Raw genomic sequence first — 6,728 nt, 5'->3', positions numbered from 1 at the left:
AGAATTACTCTCATTATTAGCTGATCTGCTTTAACCGAGATGGAATATTTTATCAAGCAATTTCTACTGCATGCATAATTTTTATAATGTTGTAATGGTTAGAAATGGATCATACTTCTTCTCATTGAAAATCTACAAGGCTCATCTCAAGATTTTGTACAAGTATGTGATTTATCGTAAACAACATCCTGTCAAGAGAAACGAAAAATGGGAAAATCTGCCATTTTCTTCGTCTCACAGCAATGGTTACCCTACTAACAGAGCAGTGTCTCCTTGTCTTGGTGAGTAACGTTTAATAAATTTGTGTAACTGTTGCAACCGTTATTTGGTTTTATTAAACTTAAAACTCGAATCTGCAAAATAAATAATCATTCTATAACACAACTCAAGTTAACAGCAGACCAGCTAAATCAACACCCTTCACTCCAACTTGCACAAACTAAAACTGCGAACAGAAATAAAATTTAACCAACAGTGAACAGTGAATCAACACGTCGGCTTCAGGCACTAGCTTTAGGCATCAGAGCACTAGTTCAATTACAGCTCAGTAACTTTACTTGGTTTATTTGTTACTTTAGTTTTTTTACCAGTCACATGCTATTTTGTTTAATCTATTTTGTGCCGTTCTGAAAGAGTTGCATGAGTGCTTTCATATCATGCCTAGCAAACTATTTTTAAGGTTATCACCGGAAAGCACATTTATACTACCATGAAGAGCAAAAGTATATAGTACTTGACAAATTATTTTCCATTTTGCTTTTCTAATAAAACTTTGCGCTAAAAGTCCTTAATGAGGCTGTCAGAGTTTATACTGGCCAATCTAATTCAATGTTATTTTGTAATGATTGTCTTTGCCATTTAAGAAAAGCATTATTCACTCATATACAAAAACGCAAGTTATTTTTAATTTTTGCAGTGAACAGTACCCTACGGCCTACAGTCATTAATTCTGAAATGCTAAAAAATGTGACAGGCTTTAGTCCATTAAGTCCACGTAAGAACGGACAATGAATGTGTTGTGAGAGAACACTCATATACTAAAACAGAATGAATTTACAAAAAAACGTATTGTCTCCGCTCGTACTGCTATTTTGCATTCATCAAATGCTGGCATTTGCACAACAATCTAACCTCTTATTGTTATTTATTAAGTAAGAATCGATTTCGCTATAGTAATAGCATCTTCAGCTAGCACATGTAAAAAAGAAAATTTGAAAATACGTAAAACGAACAAATAAAGCAAACTCCGATATTATCAACATGCATAAAATTCTATTCTAAATAGATGGTTACATAAAATTAAAATTAAAATCAAAACCTGCAAGCCTAAATCTTAAACTGGTGTTCTGCCACGATTTTCAACACTATACTGGTACAAAATTCAAGAACACATGAACATTATCATCCCTCAAGTAAATTACAATCGTTCAACCAGACGAATACAAAGAAAAACGAAATTTAGATTACAGTCCACTGCCATAAGTTTACATTGATATAACGCCGTGCTATTAGTACAATTACTATTAGTACAATTTAAGACCGCTCGTACTATTAGTACAATTAAGAAGAGATGAAATATGTTGAAAGTATGAAAGGCGAAAAGAGTTGGAAAATGTAGAACAAAACACAATACACTTCATTCTTCAAGCTTCACTGGAAAATCATAAAGTTGTTACTTGGTGACGAGAGGAGTCTCTTGATTGTTGTAACAAAATTTTATGAGTTTTAGCAAGTCAAAAATTCCTAGTTCACTGAAGAACAGTCAGTAGATGATTGTGCTAAGTTGTTCTAAACGAATTGTGAATAAAAGAAATTTAATGTCTACACAAATTGACAGCTATTAAAACTTTGCTTCATCAATGCATGAGCATTTAAAAACTGTCAATTTGTGTAGACATTAAATTTCTTTTGTTTCTCGAAAATGGCTGCTAATTATTTGTCCAGTAGTGTAGATCAGTGGTATGATTAGTTTACTGTAATCAGTTTATAGATTTAGTCGTTTCATTTAAAAACTTTTTTATTATTGCATTTGCTAAAATTGCTTTTCATCCCTCTTTTAGTACTGTAGTTTTTTATTGCTTTTAAAGAAAGTGCACATCGTAATAATGTGGTTTATACACTACACTCAGGGGTCACCAACCTTTTTTGCATGCGGGCCACTTTGGCACTAAGGAGAGCTGTGGCGGGCCGCACTAATAAAATTTTAGGTAGGTTGACTCTTATGCTAGAAAAGAACGCATTTCTTACCTAGTAGGCTATCCAGCGTTACATGTTGTTCATATTTATGTTAGAATACCGCAGCAACAAAATTAATCGAACAACGCTACTGCCAGGCTAAGCTCCTTTTACAACACTTTTGACTTTTTTAACAATGCCTAATAAACGAGGCCACTTGTTTTGCGCACTTATAGCGAGGCGAGCGGTTTCATCAGAATATTCTTCGCCAAGCAAGAGTGGTGTTGTCACTTCGCTTCACAAAAGATATCTTGCAATTAACAATTTCAGTAAATAAGGAAATGTTTGACACATCGCAATATAGGCAACTATAGTGACCGGCAAATATATCAGCGAAAAATAGGCTCCAATAACAGGGAGAAAGACACCAGGCAGCAGGCACCATGAAACAAGCGCTTGTGGAAATCACCAAAAATCATAATTCTATCGTAATTCATGAACAGTGTTCCCTCTAAAAAAGCAATAAGTTGGTTTTTCATCCTTTTTGTGAGAGTCTATAAAACCGTCTTTCTTTTATTATAGACAACTGTCACTTGCGATGCTTATCAGCGTGGCAAGAATTTGTTGATTAACAACATTTTGCAATCTTCGGCAGTACATGCTTCGGCAATACAGTACTAAAATTGGAACGACACAGAGAAGATTAGCATGGTCCCTGCGCAAGGATGACACGCAAAATCGTGAAGCGTTCCATATTTCTTTAAAAAAAAACATTTTGCAGTACTAAGCTAAATATTTTTATAATACAATCAGAAAAAGTTTTTAAATTTATATATAATATTTTGCCAATTTATTACAAATTGAGTTGGCACACCGATCTATTTTGCCAACAAAAACTTGCATAAAGAGAACACTGCTCGTGAAACACAATAACGATGAAACACACACTAGTGTTTACATGACATTTGCAAACTTAAAAAAGCAACCCTATGCTCACAGACATTTTAATCAACCACTGGGACAGTGTGGCTGGACATCGTATTGGAATAGTTTTAAGCAACCCCCACCTAGCACTATAATCTGATTGATCGGTCGGTGGAATCGTATGCAAAGCGAAAATATGCTTCTCGGAAAGTATTTTTTGCCTTCGTGCTCTTTAACTCCTCAAGAAAATTATTTTTGGTTATACTTGTACGCTGATACCTTCCGCGGGCCGCAGCGATACAGCGTGGCTGGCCGCAATTTGGTGACCCCTGCACTACAGTATGTAGACCAGGGCTTCCGAGGATTGAAGAAATAACTTATATGAAGGGATTTTATTTAACAAGGGCATGGTGATTTTTTCTCAGAGCATTCTATATTGGCCTATGCAGCACAATGCACATCAACAAGAAAATACCACCCGACAAGTTACTGATAACAAAAAGGCTGTTTGTTGGTGATAATGGGCATTGTTTCCATTGTTTTTACAAACAGCTTGTAGTAAGTAAATGGCGCTTTGTGCCCAGTAAATGACTTTTGGTGAGCTGCTTTTCTGCGTTGTTTTAGTACGTACGGTATTTTGAATTTTTTTTCGGAACCACTCCGGTTCAAAACAGGGGGTGCGAGATTGGCTTCATCAATCCCATGGGGTGTGGGGTGAAAAACGAATTGAGAAGCGCTGGTGTAGGCTATTCATCCTTACACTTAAGCAAATATAAAAATGTATATGAATGAAAACTAGGTGGCTTGTTCATACTATTTTTAAAAAAATGGGCGCTTGAATACTACAAGATTGTTTTTAATCAAAAAATAAAGAGCCCAAAATGTAGATAGTAAACTCATGTTCAGCAAAAAAATGTTTCGAAAACTATACTGTCTTCATCTTCAATGGCCGTGAAAGTAAGCAATCCCTGATGCCATATAGTTTTAAATTGAATTACGGCTGACGTCACAAGGACTAATCAACTGAACATACCCAGAGATGAAGATAAATTTGTTTTGATTTTTTCAAATTCTCTCTGTGTAGAAGATAATTGAAACTGCTTTTGTCTGAATTCATGACACAACAAACTTCTGCGTAGAGAGACTACCTTTCGTAAATTCTAATTTACTGGCTTGAATAACTTAAACTGCACAAATTTAGGAGTTAGTTTCTGGATTATGCACAGCACATTGATAGAAAGTTGGCAGAAGCTTCTTGATTGATAGTCTTGGATTGATGGGATTATAACTTGTGCAGCGTGTGTTTACAAGCAGGTCCATAGTGGCTCTCCAAAAACTTAGGAGTAAAATGGTTGGAACGCCTCGTTAATGTAATCAAAAAATAAATAGCTTAAAATGTACATACTAAGCTCATGTTCAGCAAATAAACGTTCCCAAAAACTATACTGTCTTCATCTTTAGTGCAGTGCCATACGGTGTGATAGGCAGCTGTAAAATCTAAATCTTTTTCCTAAAAAAAAGCCGGCGTGGAAGATTGTCATCCATCCCATCATCCAAATCTTCCATCCCTTTCCACCCTTGACATTTTCCATCTTCCATCCCGAAATGTGCTTTCCATTCCATCCCATCCCATTCCCTGTTCACATGCGTTGCAATTGCAAGTTCTGGGGCTGTGTGTCCAAAGTTTTGTCGTGGACGCGCAGTGTAAAGCAAGGCTGTTAAGTCGGATAGATATTTTTGATGTTTTTACAACATAAGTAGGTTTTGTACTATTTTTGCAATTAACCCTCATAACCCCTTGCCTTGTTGTAAATCAAATAAGATTTTGTTTTCTAAAAGATGGTAGAATCAACGTCAAATGTTTTCTGTCTAAATTCAGATCCAGTGTGTAATACACTCAACTACATTATCTCCGTAATAACTACTCTTTCTTAGAGAATGTCAGAGAGTTTAATCTTTGTTAAAACAATAGAAGTTGAGCCTTTTTTTCCTAACGTGAAAGTGCTTGCGGCCATAAACTTTATTCGTCTTTACCCAATTTGAAGCATGCCCATGGTTCGAGAAACATCAACGCAAAACATTTTAGGGCTAGGCACTGTCATTAAAAAATAGTAGCTCATGTACATTCCATGAATTTTATAAGTTTTGTAATAAGTCACCTTGTCTTTACCAATTTGATTCAATCAGAAGACAAATTCAGGTTTATTTCAGAAGTAAAATGAAATCTTGGGGTCGTGCTAAACCTGTAAGACTGCTTGCTGGCTTAGACGCATTCATAATCGATTAATAGCCTAACTTGGTTTGGTGACTTTAGTGGAAACGTTTAATAGAATTGAACGTTGGATAAGCGATGCTTCATATATATTTCTGTGTTGCAGAACAACTCGATTCAGGGCATGTAATTTTGTTTGATGTTGTCACCATGAACAAGAATTCTGTGAGCAACTGCGAAAAACAGTATCAAAAGAATCTGGGGAAGTTTCTACCCTCTGGTTCTCGTCTTAAAATTGCTCAAAGTGTCCAGCGGGGAGAAGATTTGGAATACTTTTTGAAGATGTACTGGCAGTGGATCATCAACTGTGATCGTGGAATTGTCATTGAGCAAGATAGGAATTATTACTACAAGACAAACATTGTTGGTGGAAAATTTATGGTACCTAGACTTACTGTTGCATCCTTAGTAAAAATGTTTAAAGAAAAACATGCGAAATTATCGAAGAACTTTGTGTCTAGGACTTTGTGCTATTTAAGCTAACGATAACTTCAACTGTCAGTGAAGAAGTCTCGTTTCTAGCACTAGTTGCTACGTTCATCTGATGAAATTGAAAGTAAAATTAACAACAAACAAGATGGTTTATTGCTTCACTGACGTTTCGCGCACCATGACAATGCGCATCCTCAGAGCGAATAACATACAAAATAAAATTTCACCAGGTTATATACTGCAGTGCGATTGAAGGCAAGAAAAAATAAAATAAAACACGCAATATTTTAAAAAATTGGCCAATAATGTGTGAGCGGTTACTTTCCTCGTTAAATTACGTAAAAACTTCCAACAATAGACATAAAAATTCGAAGCGGTGACGACCAACAGAAAAAGTGCGATTGAAGGCAAGAGAAATAGAACACAATGTTTTTAAAGATTGGCTAATGATGTGCGGTTACTTTCGACGTTAAATTACGTAAAAACTTCCAACAACGTAATTCCAATTACGTAATTTAACGTCGAAAGTAACCGCACATCATTAGCCAATCTTTAAAAACATTGTGTTCTATTTCTCTTGCCTTCAATCGCACTTTTTCTGTTGGTCGTCACCGCTTCGAATTTTTATGTCTATTGTTGGAAGTTTTTACGTAATTTAACGAGGAAAGTAACCGCTCACACATTATTGGCCAATTTTTTAAAATATTGCGTGTTTTATTTTATTTTTTCTTGCCTTCAATCGCACTGCAGTATATAACCTGGTGAAATTTTATTTTGTATGTTATTCGCTCTGAGGATGCGCATTGTCATGGTGCGCGAAACGTCAGTGAAGCAATAAACCATCTTGTTTGTTGTTAATTTTACTTTCAATTTCATCAGATGAACGTAGCAACTAGTGCTAGAAACGATAATTGTCCTGATGAAC

At 35.6% G+C, this 6,728-nt stretch overlaps 1 non-coding gene across 1 annotated transcript; it reads left to right on the top strand.

The window, feature by feature from the left end:
* The first annotated feature begins 2,832 nt into the window (after positions 1 to 2,832).
* LOC145785207 (U6 spliceosomal RNA) lies at positions 2,833 to 2,935 on the top strand. The gene has a single exon (XR_014291143.1). It is a non-coding gene; the product is annotated as a U6 spliceosomal RNA (small nuclear RNA).
* Positions 2,936 to 6,728: the final 3,793 nt, after the last annotated feature.

The sequence above is a fragment of the Aplidium turbinatum genome, chromosome 1, assembly GCF_918807975.1.
Source record: "Aplidium turbinatum chromosome 1, kaAplTurb1.1, whole genome shotgun sequence".
Taxonomy (NCBI): Eukaryota; Metazoa; Chordata; class Ascidiacea; order Aplousobranchia; family Polyclinidae; genus Aplidium; species Aplidium turbinatum.
This window is presented reverse-complemented; position numbering and strand designations above follow the sequence as displayed.